General features: G+C 40.7%; 1 long non-coding RNA gene across 1 annotated transcript; it reads left to right on the forward strand.

Annotated features, from left to right (window-relative positions):
• Window positions 1-6,890: 6,890 nt before the first annotated feature.
• On the forward strand, window positions 6,891-8,618 carry LOC138902064 (uncharacterized). Its single transcript, XR_011412490.1, has 2 exons — window positions 6,891-7,322; window positions 8,391-8,618. It is a non-coding gene; the product is annotated as an uncharacterized lncRNA (long non-coding RNA).
• The last annotated feature ends 8,695 nt before the right edge of the window (window positions 8,619-17,313 follow it).

Genomic DNA, 17,313 nt, shown 5'->3' on the forward strand with positions numbered 1-17,313 from the left:
AAGCTAAACCAGTGTCCTCACTTTCGCCGATAAAAGGATTGGGCCCGGAAGGAGAACGGGACACCAAATAGCAATCACAGACATCGGCTTCAACCCAGCCAGACAACCAGAAAATCGAAGAGGATGGAGATCAAAGGGTCCCTCGATCTTTCGTGATTCCCGATGACCCCGACACCATAAAATCGACGATCGAGGAGATAGAGCAAGTCATATTAATCGAGCGCTGGCCTGAGCGAAAGGTATACTTGGGAACGGGGTTGAGCCCTGAACTCAGGAAGAAACTCGTTCAATTTCTTATCAATAACATCGATTGTTTTGCCTGGTCCCATTTAGATATAACAGGGATCCCGCCGGACATAACGACGCATCAGCTAAGTTTGGACCCCAGGTTCAGACCGGTGAAGCAAAAGAGAAGACCCCAGTCCGATAGAAAGCACGCATTCATAAAGGACGAGGTAACCAAGCTTCTTAAAGTAGGGTCCATTCGGGAAGTGAAATATCGCGAATGGTTAGCCAACGTAGTTGTAGTCCCTAAAAAAGGGGACAAACTTAGAATGTGCGTGGAACTATAAGGATTTTGAACAAAGAATGCCCCAAAGATTCCTTTGTGTTGCCCAACATCGATCGCATGATCGATGCCACGGCCGGCCACGAGATCCTCACTTTTCTCGATGCCTATTCCGGGTATAATCAAATACAGATGAACCCGGAGGACCAGGAAAAAACCTTATTTGTCACCAAATATGGAACATATTGTTATAATGTGATGCCCTTCGGGCTAAAAAATGCAGGGGCTACTTACCAACGCCTAGTGAATAAAATGTTCGAAGAACAAATAGGAAAATCAATGGAAGTTTATATTGATGACATGTTAGTCAAGTCCCTGCGCGCAGAGGACCATTTAATTCATTTGCAGGAAACGTTCGAGATTTTAAGGAAATACAAAATGAATCTCAACCCCGAGAAATGTGCTTTCGGGGTCGGTTCGGGCAAGTTCCTCGGCTTCATGGTGTCACATCGGGGAATAGAGATTAACCCCGATAAAATCAAGGCCATCGAAGACATCGTCGTTGTAGACAACGTGAAGGCCGTACAAAGGCTAATGGGTCGGATCGCCGCCTTAAGCCGGTTCATCTCAAGATCATCTAATCAAAGTCATAAATTGTTCTCTCTACTAAAAAAGAAGAACGATTTTTCTTGGACCCCGGAGTGCCAACAAGCATTAGAAGAACTAAAGCGATATCTATCAAGCGCACCACTGCTTCACACTCCAAAAACAGATGAGAAGCTTTGTTTGTACTTGGCAGTATCGGAAGTCGCCGTAAGCGGTGTCCTAGTTCGAGAAGTGCAAGGTATGCAATTCCCCGTTTATTATACGAGTCGAACCTTAGGAGAGGCGGAAACTAGATATCCGCTCCTAGAAAAGTTGGCGCTTGCACTGATAAGCGCCTCAAGGAAGTTAAGGTCATACTTTCAATGTCATCCCATATGTGTATTGTCCACTTACCCGCTTCGTAATATTTTGCACAAACCCGAGTTATCAGACCGACTGGCCAAATGGGCTGTGGAACTCAATGGGTACGATATCGAATATCAACCCCACACGGCCATCAAGTCTCAAGTTTTAGCAGACTTCGTGGCCGATTTCACACCAGCCCTCGTACCCGAAGTCGAAAAAAAACTATTGAAATCAGGTACATCATCGGGGGTATGGATCCTTTTTACGGACGGGGCTTCGAACGTAAAAGGGTCCGGGCTGGGCATAGTTTTGAAACCACCCACGGGTAGCATTATTAGGCAATCTATTAAAGCTATCAGGTTGACTAACAACGAGGTCGAGTATGAAGCCATGATTGCAGGTCTCGAGCTAGCTAGAAACTTGGGAGCAGAAGTCATTGAAGCCAACTGCGACTCCTTGCTGGTGGTGAGTCAAGTAAACAAAACCTTCGAAGTTCGAGAAGGCAGAATGCAGAGGTATTTAGATAAACTGCTTATCACTTTGCGCCATTTCAAATAATGGACTTTACGGCATGTACCACGGGAACAGAATAATGAGGCCGACGCGCTTGCGAATTTGGGGTCGTCGGTCGAGGTAGATGATACGGGCTCGGGAATGTTGTTCAACTTTCGAGATCGGTAATCGAAGAAGGTCACACCGAAATAAATTCTACAAGCTTAACCTGGGATTGGAGAAACAAGTATATTGAATATTTGAAAAGCGGAAAACTCCCATCGAACCATAAAGATTCCAGAACCCTACGGACCAAAGCTGCTCGATTCACTCTGTCTTCGGATGGAACGCTGTACCGAAGAACGTTTAATGGACCGTTGGCGGTATGCTTGGGTCCGGGGGATGTCGATTACGTCCTACGGGAAGTGCATGAGGGTACTTGCGGGAATCACTCTGGAGCCGACACATTAGTCCAAAAAATAATCAGAGCAGGGTATTATTGGATCGATATGGGCAAAGATATAAAGGAATTTGTTCGTAAATGTGACAAATGTCAAAGGTTCGCACCGATGATCCGCCAGCCCGGGGAGCAACTCCACTCGGTCCTATCCCCGTGGCCATTCATGAAATAGGGAATGGATATCGTCGGCCCTCTGCCATCGACCCAAAGTAAAGCCAAATTCATTTTGTTTATGACTAACTATTTTTCTAAATGGATTGAAGCGCAGGCGTTCGAGAAAATAAGAGAGAAAGAAGTTATAGATTTTATTTGGGATCATATCATATGCCGGTTCGGGATACCCGCCAAAATAGTATGTGACAATGGAAAACAATTCATTGGTGGCAAAGTAACAAGATTCCTCGAAGATCACAAGATAAGAAGGATACTGTCGACGCCATACCACCCCAGTGGGAATGGGCAGGACGAATCAACAAACAAAACTGTCATTTAAAACTTAAAGAAGAGGTTGAACGACTCTAAAGGGAGATGGAGAGAAATCTTGCCTGAAGTCCTTTGGGCATATCGGACAACGTCAAAATCCAATACGGGGGCGACCCCGTTCTCGTTAGTATATGGATCCGAAGCATTGATACTAGTCGAGGTTGGTGAACCCAGTGCCAGATTTTGATTCGCGATGGAAGAATCAAATAACGAGGCTATGAATACAAGCCTCGAACTATCAGACGAAAAGCGAGAAGCTGCTCTCGTCCGAATGGCCGCCCAAAAGCAGCAACTCGAAAGATATTATAATCGAAGAACCAAGCTCCGCCATTTCAAGCCTGGGGACTTGGTGTTGAGAAAAATTACCATCAATATCCGAAATCCGAATGAAGGGAAGCTAGGACCGAATTGGGAAGGACCATATCAGGTACTCGAGGACATCGGAAAGGGGTCATACAGGATCAGCATTATAAACGGCAAACAACTATCAAAGAGCTGGAATGTATCACATCTAAAACGGTACTACTGTTAAGGTACAACCTTTCCATATTCGTTTATATCTCGAAACTGACCCCTGTAGAAGTCCGAACAAGGGATGGATCTCTCGCCAGAAAGCACGCGTTGCACTCTTTTTCTCTTAGACCGGTTTTATCCCAAATGAGTTTTTCGACAAGGATTTTAATGAGGCAACCATTGGTCGTGCATCATTTATAACAATATCCAAGGTCCTGCAAGAAACTTATTTCACAGCAACAAGGTCCCAATAGGAAAAACTGTAAAGGGCCAAATGGTCAAAGCGAACCATGCTCATATAGATTGGCCCGAACCCAGGCGTGTAATAACGTGAGAAGAAAGTTATCTTTTTTATCGGCATCTTATATCCAATGAAAATTCCTCTATTTCGAGATTTATTGAATAATTAGAATTAAGATACAATTCGACCAAGCCTACGGGCTACATTACTTCGAGTTCGAATCATTCACTCGACCAAGCCTACTGGCTATTTCTATTTCGAGTTCGAGCAAACACTCACTCGACCACTAAGCCTATGGGCTACAATTTCAAGTCCGAGCAAAAACTCGCTCATTACGCCCACAGGCCATATTTCTTCAAGATCGAATCATCGACAACTAATAAGCCTAAAGGGCTACATTGCCCCAAGTTTGAGTAAACGCTTGCTCGGTTGCAGAGGCTACGAGCTCCAAATTTGATTAAGCTGTTTAAAACATTGTGGAAACATTCATAAGGCAAAAAAAAGTCCTCGCAAGATGATAAACAAAAACAAAAGCAAATCAACGAAAGGGGAGATATGTTTATATACAAATTTATCTGCATGGGTGATTACAACGTAAAAACTAGGAACTAAATTTCTCGACCGGGGGGTCTCTTCTCTATCAGGTCCCCCCCCCCCATTTTCGGATCCGCTCTTACTCTCATTATCGTCGTCATCACCGTCTAAAACCAGAGCTTCAGCATCAGCTTCGAGTTCTTTTGCCTTTTTTATCTCTTCCGAGAGATCGAAGCCGCGAGCATGAATCTCCTCGAGAGTTTCCCTTCTGGATCGGCACTTAGCAAGTTCGGCGATCCAATACGCTCGACTATCGGCTGATTCGGCCGCCTCTCTTGCCTGGACTTAGGCAGCTTCAGCGTCGGCCTGATAGACGGCCACGAGCGCATCCGCATTGGCCTTTGCCTTTTCAGCATTGGATTCGGCCTTGGCAAGTACAGAGGCCAACCGAGCCTCAAGCTCCTCAATTCTTCTTGCCTGAACCAGGCCTTTTTCCTTCATTTTCTTCTGGGTTTCGGACGACGATAACTGGGCTCGACCGGTCTCTTTTTCTGCAGCAAAATGGTCCATACTTTCTTTCCACCGCAAGGACTCCATCTTTATCACGTCGACCTCCTCACGAAGCTTCCCGATCATCTCGATTTTTTGCTGCAGCTGTGAGACCGAAATGTTAGCTATCATTCCGGTATCAAGCCCATAGGCTTTCAAAAGCATCATTACCTGCTCAGACAAATCATTCTGATCTCGATAAGCCTTGGCCATCTCAGCTCGGAGGTCTTTTATATCCTCCTCTCTCTGCCCTAAGGAAAGTCTAAGGGAGTTCCTCTCATCAGTAGCACGGTGTAGGTCGGCCGCGTATCGATGCAGCTCATTCTGGGAACGAGAACATTGTTCTCGATGGACTGCCACAGCCTACAAAGAAACAAGAAGCGAAGTTAACGAAAAACGAACATAAAGACAATACCGACAAAAAAAAAAAAATTTAAAGGCTCACCTGATTCAAAGCCTGCCGCAATCCGTGAAAAAGATCTGATTCTCCACCGGCACCGACAACATCCTCGATACCGGTAAACAAGTCACGAAATGGATCTTCTCCATCGTGGGGCCTGTCTAGATCGAGGGCTCCCAGAGCTTGAGCTTCCCGAATTACCCCTGCGGAAAAAGCGGGAAAGGTAGGCGAATCCTCGATCGCTGCTGCCCCAAATGACTCGCTCGGAGCGTTCACCTCGGCTCGGAGGGGTTCGAGGGGCTCTTCGATTGTAACCCCTGCCGGTTGACTCCGATAAGGGGCATCTCCGACATCAGATAGTTCGGGGACTCTACCTGGATCTTTTTCCGGTATATCTTCAGTTCGAGGCGGGGCCTCATAGAACATCATCGATCCAGCCGGCGATGAGGCATCGGTGGCTCTCTTCGTTCGGACTGCCAGCGTGGACTCATTGTCCTCTTCTTCTTCTTCTTCTTCTTCTTCTTCTTCTTCTTCTTCTTCTTCTTCTTCTTCTTCTTCTTCTTCTTCTTCTTCTTTATCTTCATCCCTTAAATGCAAAATGGATTCCACGGTCAAAGGAATGACATTCTTGTTCGGCTTACGAGCCGTCCTCTTCTTCGATTTTGGATATTCGAGAACCGAGGCTCTTTTCCTTTTATTTTCCTTCACCGGCTTTGGGACAGAGGTCGAAACACCCTCCTCATTGGACAGAGGCCTCAAGACCGTGTCTTTACCCAAACCTGCATATGGGAAACTTTATAAAAAATATTTTGAAAAAACCCCTCGTTCGGATCATCAGAGTCCGAGAAAAGAGCTTACCGTGATTTTTGGCCTCCCACCGACCCTTTGATAAATCACGCCATGAGCGCTCGGCATATGTGGAGGTCGAAACAAGAGCCCTTACCCAGTTCTTGAGATCGGGAACCACTCCGGGCATCCAGGGAACCGCTACATCACAAAAGGAGGAGTGTCAATAAGAGAATCAATGGAAGAACAAAATAGAAGCAACAGCAAGATCACACTTACGTTTCATGTTCCACTCCTCGGGAAAGGGCATCTTCTCAGTCGGGATCAGGTCTGAAGTCCTTACTCGATCGAACCTTCCCATCCAACCCCGGTCCCTGTCCTCGTCAATACTCGAGAACAGAGCCTTGGTAGCCCGACGCTAGAGTTTTATTAACCCTCCTCGAAAAAGTCGAGGACGGTACAGCCGGATAAGATGATCGAGGGTGAACTGTGAATACCTAATTTTTGTACTATTTTAACACCTCCTAAAGTCATTAGTGTTTTGTTGCTTTAATTATATTTCCCAATTTTTGTGTCTTTGATTGCATATTTCCTATCATAAAAATACCAAAAAATAATTCTTTCTTTATTTGTGCATTTTAGGAATTAACTAACTATTCAATTGATGAATTAATCTAGTTAATTGATCATTTGAATAAGTTACTTAATTAATTTATTTGTTTGTGTAAATTTAGTTTAATAAGTAGGATTAAGAAAGAAATTGGGCCAAATTTGAAAGAGAAAGTGGCCAAAAGTGCAAGATAAGGGGTTGCCTTTGAAAAGGTCCGGAACGACGTAGTTTTGCCTCAAAACTACGTCGTTTCATTAAGTGACCCAAGATCAAATCTCACCCATTGATCACCCATTGATCTAATGGTCCATATTTGATCTCTCAAGAGGTATTTAAAGCCTCAAAAATCTGAAAAATTCCCTCATTTCACCCATAACTCTTTCTCTCTTCTCTCTCTCTCTCTCCTCTCTCTTCTCTCCACCGCCGCCGCCGCCGCCGGAAATCACCCACCGGCGGCGGACCACCTCCAAACACCTCCAAATTAACACCATATAATCTCCACCACTTCCTCTTCCCATATCTCCAAACCAATTCCTTCAAAAAACCCTTAAACTCCTTGAATTTTAGATCTAAGAAACTTTAGCCGCCATTTTTTGGTCCAAATTCTTGAAGCTCCGGCTAACACCACCCTACAATACATACATGAATGGATAGAGCTCCACGAGACCTATCTTTTCCTACCCATTTCACCCCCAAAATCCCCGTCGCCGCCGCCACGGCTCCACCGCCTCACCACCGCCAAAATGCCCCGAACCCCCATTTTAGCTATTTTTCGGCTTCAAGCATACTTGTTAGGTATAATCGTCATCTCTTTAATTAATTTTTGATTTTTTTTTATTTAGTAGATTAGTTTCTGATTTTATTTATTTATTTATTTTTTCTGTTTTGGTTATTTCTTGTTAATTAGAGTTTCAAGTTAGATTTATTTAATTAGCTATCTCTATTTAGTTTAGTGGTTTGTTAGATTCGTTACTGATTTAAACATGATCTTTAGTGTATTAGTTAAATCGTTCACTTAGTTAGTCGATTATTTAGTTGTTGTTAGTCGTTGTTCGATTATTAACGATGCTCGTTCTGTTTTGAGCATTAGTTTGTGAATTTAGTTGTTTGTTTAGTAATTAGTTTGCACAAATCCAATTCATTCCCATCAAGTTGGTTTTAATACTTAGTTCAATTACGTTTTTAGTCTCGTCTATGCTTTGTCAGTTCATAGTTGTCCAAATTTGATTTGTGTTGAGTAAGTAGTTTGTTGTTGATAGTTAAAATCTGAAGTTTAGTTTATTTTATCACAAAATAGGATAATAGTAGCTTACTTTTACTAGTAGGGTGGCTGAAAGGACATTTTTTCTCCTTGCTTCTGACACAACAGATTTTCAGGTTGTCCTTTCACCTTTGGGACAAACCTTGAACAGTGTCTAGCACACAAAGTCAGTCTACTTTATTTGCCTATTGAAAGTACTGCTTTTCTCCTATAAAAGGGACTGTCTTACACTTAGAATGCAGAGTTCCTTACTCGCTGAAAAGGGGGACACTCTATCTTATACTGAAACACATCTTGGAGAGTTGCAAAAAGACATATATCTTTGAGAAAAATCAGCAGCTTAATACATATAACAAGCTGAAATTTCAGTGTTTTGTGAGGATTATTTGAGTGCAAAAACCTCGAGAAAAATAAAAAGATCCCTTAGGAAATTTGTGAAGTTGATAGCTACCAGTTTCAAGCATCTTTGTTGAGTTTTCTGGGTTGTCTTAACACTTGAGTTGCTGCTGTTTCTACTGTATTTGCTACTGAGTTTTTTATTGCTGCACTGCTGTATTTTATTATTCCACAAACCAGGTAACTTTCAAATTCTTATATTGCAGATTCTTGATGATAATAAGAAGAATTTGATCCCGGTATGGTTGATGGAACATATTAGATCTGATTTTGTTTCAAGATGAATGTTATATTAGTGTTATCATCATGTAAATCTGTTAAAACTTAGTTAAATTATCGTTTTCTTCTTTATATATGTGATTGAAATTGCATTCTGTTAAGATTACTTAGTTTAAGGAAAAGATAAAGACCCCACTTTTAACCGTGTTTGTTTAGTTTGGGCTCTTTTCCGTGAGTTACTTTCATGTTTCATGTATAATTATCTAAGACTTCTAGCTTCAAATATTTTGATGCTTTGAATTATAGTCAACATAATGTTATACTTAATGTAGTTCTTCTCTTTAGCATTGAAGTATTACCGTTTTTTGTAGTTTTTATATTTAGTCGTGGTTTTTATGTTGTTAATGAGTGTAATTTGATTAGTGCCATGATTGGTGTAGATGAGTAGAAATATTATGTTAGTCCTTAAGAAATAGTTGGTTAAGAAGATAAAATATAATAATTAGCATGTAAGTTTCTTTTATGAAAAAAAAAAAAAATTAGTTTGGACATCAATGTAAGAAGCAATTTGGGCTTAGAAGAATACTTGTTATTTTGTGTTGTCTTGGTCATTGAGGCTCTTAAGCAACATGTTCCAAATAAGCTAAAATTTGTAGGCCCAATGACAATAGAAAGCAAGATGGACATTTTCTTTAAAACCAATAAATTATCTTTTGTTAAATAAAATAAGTGGCCCAATACCATGGAAGCTTAACATAAGCTTACCCGGGTTTAATGTCTTGCATTAGTGAAAATTATTTTTTAATAATAATATTTTTTTTTTCAGTCGAACAAGTAATAAATAAAAAAGAAGCGCTTTTTAATTAATTTAAGCGATAGGCAATTTTAGGCACGTTTGAGATGTAGACCATGTGTTCATACACGGTCCTTGGTCGATTTTGTTTCTAATAAAGTAGTCATGTGTGCATTCCCGCTCCTTGACTTTTCAATATTAATTGTATTTAAACCATGTGTACCGACACGTTCTTTGTTTTAATACATATAATCAAATAAAGACTTTGTGTGCTTGCACGCTCCTAGGCCAAAATTATTAATTATTAAGCATCACTAGATAATAGTAACTTAAGGCAAATAATACACACTTTATCTAAAAATAATTCAAGCCAAATTTTAGTCAATAAAAGCGACCGTGCTAGAACCACGGGATTCGGGGAATGCCTTACACCTTCTCCCCGGTTAACAGAATTCCTTACCCGAACTTTATTTTCGCATACCAATAATAATAGAGTCAAATCTTCCTTTGATTAGGGATTCAAATAAAAGGTGACTTGGAACACCAACAAAATCAATTCCAAGTGGCGACTCTGTAAATAAAATAATCCCTACTCAATTTTGTCACTTTAATTGAAAAAACCCTTTAATCCACACAATATTACTTTGCGGGTAGAAAAAGAGGTGTGACAGCTCTGGCGACTCTGCTGGGGAGATTAAGAATTCGAGCTTGTATATTGACTTTATTTCGCTTTATTAATTTTTGTATATATTGTGATTTATTTGAGCCTAATCTGTTACTTGTCCACTTTATACTGTTTTGATATTGTTGAACTGTACATATAAATTGTATCCTCTCTCGCACCCCTTGAGTCTTCTTATAGTTAGTTATGTTGTGTTTGCCTACCAGCATCACAAAATTTCTGTCTTGAGATAAAGCCAGTTAGCCTACCAGCTTCTGGTGAAGGATTTAATCACACATGCTTAGGCGAGAGAGTCGTTAGCTAGCCAGTGCTGTTCTACTACTGGTGACGCTTGACGCTCCTCGGTTCGGGTTGTCCGCTCGAGTAAGACAGTCTAGACACCTTCTCCATCAGGATTTAAACCTAGAAGAACATACCTCATGCCGGATATCCCTAGTATGTTCGCTTTATTTGCATCACGTGCATTTGAATTAGCGAAACTCGGCACAGGGGTCGGGTCCGTATAAGACAGGTATCCTCTTTGAGACCATAACGTTCACTTATGTGATACATGTTACTTTATTTGGGAGGCTTGCATGTCGACCGGCTTTAGGGTGGATTAGTTGAATAAGCAGAGAAAAATAAAAAAAATAAAAACATGCTCCCGATTTCTATACAAATGTTCGTTCTTTTTAAAATAAAAAAATAAAATTAAAAAAAGCCCGAAGTGATTTGGTGTGTTTGGTGTCCATGATTAATTTTTCATAAAGAGAGAAAATATAGTTAGTTTCATTGGAAATTTTATCACCGAACTACGCGGGTCTGATTCTCATCGGATGTGAGATACGTAGGCAAACCTCATCGGTTCCGGCCCCCAATTTTCAAAAATTCAAAAAAAAAAACAAATTCTTTAATTCCTTCTTTAAAAGTCTTTCTTTGATACGTCAAATCCAAAATTCCAAAAAAAATATTTTCTTCTTTTTAAAAAAGGGTCTTTCTCCCAAAATTCAAAAAAAAAAAAAAATCAAAATCCAAAAAACTATTTTGTGTCTTTTTAAATTTAAAAATAAAAAATAAAAAAATAAAAAAAAAAGTATTTCTTTCAAAGATTCCAAAAAAAAAATCTGTCTTTAGAAGTTTTCTTTTAACCAAAAAAAAAAACAAAAATCCAAAAAAACAAAATCCGAAATATTTTTCCTTGTTAGCAGCTTTTATGGGATTAATTGTATATGAGTAAAAAAAGAGTGAGTTTATTTTACTTTATTCCCGATTTGCTCTGAACTACATAACGATCTGATTCATGCGGCGACATGATACGTAGGCAACCCCTTCGATCGAAATATTTCTCAATAATTCCAAAATAAAGGGAAGAAGATAAAAAGGAGTAACTAAAAAAAAAAGAGAGAGAGAGAAGAAGAAGAAGAAGAAGAAGAAGAAGAAGAGAGAAGAAAGAGAGAAAATAATATGCAGCAACCTTATAAGTCGGAATAAAACATGAAGCCTTCCAAAAGCATGTTATAAGTGGTGATATTGTTAGGATCATGGCATATTACGTCTGAATATCTGTAAAATGCTTAACCCTAACACGTTTGTTGTCTCTTATCTAGTAAGTTTAAGGTGGTTGGTTTGTGGTGAAACTGGAAACACATCATTACTTTACCTGAGCTAAGAAGAAGGTCGCAATGGCTAACAATGATGAAATCGAGGTGGTTAGTGACGACCCTCAGGGTCAATCAGTTGAGTAAGAGTCAGAGGAAGTAAGAAGATTGAAACGACAACTGTCTGACATGTATCAGGCTTGGGTCTCTAATCAGCCTCCGCCTCAGGGTCCCTCAGAGGGAACTTACACCGTACCCCAGGATACTCAACCACCGCTCCCCACAATGAGTGATCACATTCTGCCTCCGGGGTATGTGCCAAATTACAATTTCCCTGCCGTCCCTGGTACTTCCAATGTACGACCTCCTGCCGCACCGGTTAGGAACACCCCTCTCGTTATGTCTGGCGCGCCAGTGTATACAATCCCGCCACCAAATCCTATGACGAGACCAAACATCGAGCCATTATATCATGCTTATGATGGCCAGTGCTACTCTCCAGATATGGCTTTTAAGGTTTCGACTCCACACAATCAGACCCTACAGTATGAGTCACCTACAGAAAATGAAAAGGCTCTCAAGACAGGAGAGCCAGATGAGATGGTCAGGAAAATGAAAAGTCTTGAGCAGAACATAAAGAACATACAAGGACTAGGTGGTCACAAAAGTGTCTCATTTAGTAATTTATGCTTGTTTCCTCACATCCATTTTCCACCAGGGTTCAAGACCCCAAAATTTGAGAAATATGATGGACACGGTGACCCTATCGCCCACTTGAAAAAGTACTGCAACCAGCTGAGGGCGCGAGAGGAAAAGAAGAGTTGTTGATGGCTTATTTAGGGGAGAGCCTTGTGGGGGTAGCCTCTGAATGGTTCATTGACCAAGATGTCTCTCACTGGCACATTTGGGACGACATGGTCCAAGCCTTCATCAAACAATTTCAGTACAACATTGACATTGCGTCAGATCGCAATTCCTTGTCCAATATGAAGAAAAGGCCGACTGAAAGCTTTAGGGAGTATGTTGTTAGGTGGAGAGAGCAAGCATCTAGAGTTAAGCCACCCATGTATGACAATGAGTTAATCACTGTCTTCCTTCAGGCTCAGGATCTTGATTATTTTCAAAATATGATGTCCGCAATGGGCAGACCTTTTGTTAACGCAATCAAGATAGGAGAAATGATCGAGAATGGCCTCAATACTGGGCGAATTATAAGTCAAGTAGCTCTCAAAGCAGCCACCCAAGAAATCCAGAATAGGCCGGACAACCTTGTTAATCAAAAGAAGAAAGATGAGGAGGCCATGATGGCATCACGGGCAAAAATAGGCCAAAGGGGAACATCTCAACCCCCGGATCCACGATACTCAGTTGCTCCACAATATGCAACATTCAATGCTCAGTCTTATGCCAAGCCATCCAATCGCCAACATATGTGAGCCCCGGCATTAACATACTTTCGTCCTCATCCAAAACAAGAGTGTGAAAGGGAACATAAGCAGAGGGACAATTTCACGCCAATCGTAGAATCCTACATAAGTTTGTTTGAAAGGCTAAAACGTTGTGGCATGATTGAGCCGCTTCAACGGTATGTTCCTGATCCATATGCAAAAGGTTTTAACCCTGATGTACGGTGCATGTACCATTCTAATGTCCAGGGGCATAGCATTGAGGATTGTCGGGCTTTAAAAAAGGAAATAGAAATGATGATTCAAGAAGGAATGATCGTGGTTCAAGATAATGGCATCCTAAACGTCATGACCAAACACGCACTGTTCATATGATTTACAATGATAAAGAATATGGGTACGGTTTGGTGAAAAATGTCAAGAACCTGTCCGCTGAATGCAAGGCAATCAAAATTGTTGAAGGTCCTGTTTGATGCTGATGCGCAAATTCGTAGCTAAGATGTTTGAGCTTGATAATTGGAAAGACACTCCCCACCTTGCCAGGAAGGAGTCTTGGTAACTTATTTTGTCATAATTTCTATCATCCGTATTATTTCGAGGTTGTGATCCAGATGTTGTTTGATTGTCCTGTCATCAAACCTCTCTATCCTTTAATCAATAAAATACAACTTTTTTGCTTTGTCTCATTTTAATCCACTATGTATGGTTCTTTTGCATATATAATTCTTTTCACGCCAATTTTAGTGACATGACATGCATGCGGAGTTTTCGGCTAGATTTTAGAAAGCATGTCTAATCTTGAATTGAATCGAGAAAAAAAATACTCGAAGGATAAATAAGAAGTTGAAGAACTTTGATGATAAGCCTGTGTCACATGGAACCAATATAGTCATATCCGTAGAGATTAAAGATGTTTATCTCAAACCTATCATGAATACCGGCTTAAGGATAATTGAAAGTTTTAAAGCCTAGTCGGAGTAATCGATGAAAGGCTCTTTGGCCACGACCTGCCATAATCTAATCATATTAGGGAAGATGACCCAAATCTCTAAAGAAGGTGCATTCCAGGGAATTTAAAATAGATTAGTTGGTACTGAAATGTATCATTTCACATCAAGGCAAAGACCAATAAAATGTGGCTCCAATTTGTGAAAGATCAGTTGTTGCGAACAAGATATTGACTACGAAGCTGTACAACTGACAAAACCAAGAAGACATTCATGTCTATCAATGCCGAACCTGAGAAGAGATAGTATGTTTGGCATTCTTGAGGCGGAAGGCCATTTTTCTGCTACCTAAATACTTATACCCTTCGTCACCCCTTTTGAGCCTGTTTTATTTTTCTTTGACCCCCCTCTTTTGGAATCAACTATAGAAAATAGGAGCTAGGTCAATTTGTTGTTTAAAAAAAAAAGAGAAGAAAAGAAAAGGAAAGGAGAAAAGAAAAATGAAAAAATGAAAAAAAAAAAAGATAACAAAGAAATCTTTCATGTTAGTTTGAACTACGTTTGACTTGATTCCTTTAAAGTATAAGTAGGCAGCTCTATACTAGGGTTCAGTCCAACCAAATCAAAAATAAAAATTCTCCAGTATCTGAAACTGGGGCGGGAGTTTTTTTTTTTTTTTTTTTTTATTTTTATTTATGTTTTTATGAAGAGTCGATTCCAAGAGTTGTAAGTATACAACCCCATCATCTTGAGTCTATTTTGAGCCTTCATACAACCCTTTATTTTTAACCCTATCCAAAATTCATACAAATAAAGACCTCCCAATTAATCTCTAAGAATGCCAAGCGAAGCACGTAATAAGCAACAGTTGTCACACGACATAGAACAATGTCAAGTTGCTCACACAAGAAAGCAAAAAAAAAATTATAAAAAAATAAAAAATAAAAATAAAAAATAAAAAAAATGAGAGAGTCTTACTAGTGAAAACCCTCATGGGCACTGTAAGGTGATAGTAAGTAGAGATAAATAAATGAGAGAGATCGGTTGGTGAAAACCTTCCGGGGCACTACCAGTCGAAGGTGAGATATGATTTTATGCAAATGATTGGCACAAAGAGGCCAACTTCAAAGACGAAAGGGAACAACAAGTAGAAAGGGTAGATTGGCTGGATAGATTTGGCCGCTCAATCCAAAATGCATGTCATGATCGTTAAAGCTTGACTACCATATTCAAAAGAGCCCATTCTATGTTTCTCTCCTCGTAAAGTGTCATTTTTCAGTTAAATACTATTCTTTCTCATTTTCACATCGCGTCATTTTATTCATTTGCATTATTATTTTGAGTCAGTATTTATAAAAACAAAAGAGAAATGATTTCAAAATCTATTACCAGCTTTCTAACTATACAAAACAAGTTCTATCCTAGTACATCAAAGAGGACATATCCAGAAGGCAACATGCACAATAAGTTATTGAGATTAAACGATATCTGAGGTTTCATGCAGACGAAAGTTCCAAAGAGAAAACTTTGTTGGTCTATTTGTTTAGAAGCCAACAAAGAAAGGGACACAAAATTGGTCACCGTTCCCCGTAAGTGCAAAACAAATGATGTAAGGCATAAACGGTATTGACAAAGGCACAAATCCAACTCTGATTTCCTCTGATAAGCCGAACAAAGTGTTTCGAAGAAATCGAAAAGGTCACTAAGTAAGACTTGCTTCATGGGCAAAGCTGATAGCACCACAGACACAAACTGATATCGGGTGCAAGATAATCAAGTTTGATTTTTAAACGAAAAAACCTCCAAAGTGAAGACTTGCTTTATAGACAAGGTTCAACATCACCTTAGACATTCGGGTACGAAAATAGTCGAGGGCAACGATGGAAAACCAAGATTTCCAGAAAGCAATACAGAGTATCCGAGCAACTCGGTATCGCGCTGAAAGAATCAGTTCTTTTTCAGCAAGGTGGCCGCAAATTCAAACTACTCAGGGCATCAAGGCCACAAACCGACCACCACTGTTAAACTCACAAATCTTTCTTTGTTTGAAGCAGGAAACAAAGTAGCGTAGAAATGAAGTTCTCAAAGTACGAATGTACCAAATGTAAGTTCTTCAAAGACTCTACTTCTGCTTTCTAGGCATGCCCATAATTACTTCATCAACCACTGCATTTTCCAGCATAAGGTACATCAGTCCTTAGTTGAGGTCCCATTTTGATATATGGCACACCACACCCTAGTCGCATGTTCAGTATAGGGTACACCAATTCCTAGATGTATTTTCCAACCTAAGGTACACTAATCCTTAGTGAGGTTCCACTTTAATACAAGGTATCCTATCCCTGGTTACTTTCTCTCTAAGTGATACAATGCGCCATCCCTTGGTTATATTCTCTCAGCGATAAAGGGTGCCCAATCCCTGGCTATATTCTCTCTTAGTAATACAGGGTGCCAACCCCTGGTTACATTCTTTCTCACTGATACAGTGTGCCAACCCTTGATTATATTCCTCCTTAGTGATACAGGGCGCCAACTCCTGGTTACATTCTTTGTTAGTGATACAGGGCGCCAACCCCTGGTTACATTCGTTCTCAGTGATACAGGGCACCAACCCCTGGTTACATTCCCTCCAAGTCTTTTAACCTCACTCGTAGGAGATGCACTTCCTAGTTTGGGCGCCAAACCTTGATTATATTCCCCTTTAGTGATACAGGGCGCCAACCCCTGGTTACATTCTTTGTTAGTGATACAGGGCGCCAACCCCTGGTTACATTCGTTCTCAGTGATACAGGGCGCCAACCCCTGGTTACATTCCCTCCAAGTCTTTCAACCTCACTCGTAGGAGACGCACTTCCTAGTTATGGTGCCAACCCTTGACTATATTCCTCCTGAGTGATACAGGGCGCCAACCCATGGTTACATTCTTTGTTAGTGATACAGGGCGCCAACCCCTGGTTACATTCATTCTCAGTGACACAGGGCGCCAACCCCTGGTTACATTCCCTCCAAGTCTTTCAACCTCACTCGTAGGAGACGCACTTCCTAGTTTGGGCGCCAACCCTTGATTATATTCCCCTTTAGTGATACAGGGCGCCAACCCCTGGTTACATTCTTTGTTAGTGATACAGGGCGCCAACCCCTGGTTACATTCGTTCTCAGTGATACAGGGCGCCAATCCCTGGTTACATTCCCTCCAAGTCTTTCAACCTCACTCGTAGGAGACGCACTTCCTAGCTTGAGTCATTCCAATAGGAGACACACTTCCTAATATGAACCATTAATCCTAGGAGACGCACTTTCTAGTCCGAGTCTTTCAACCTCACTCATAGGAGACACACTTCCTAGCTTGAGTCAACCGTATTCATTTTAATAGGAGATGCACTCCCTAATATGAGTCATTATTCCAAGGAGATGCAATTCCTAGTTCGAGTCCTTCAATCTCACAGCCATTCCAACGATACCCATGGGACATGCACCTCCTAAGTCCAAGGTATATCAATTTTAT

Source organism: Nicotiana tomentosiformis, chromosome 1, assembly GCF_000390325.3.
Source record: "Nicotiana tomentosiformis chromosome 1, ASM39032v3, whole genome shotgun sequence".
Lineage (NCBI taxonomy): Eukaryota > Viridiplantae > Streptophyta > Magnoliopsida > Solanales > Solanaceae > Nicotiana > Nicotiana tomentosiformis.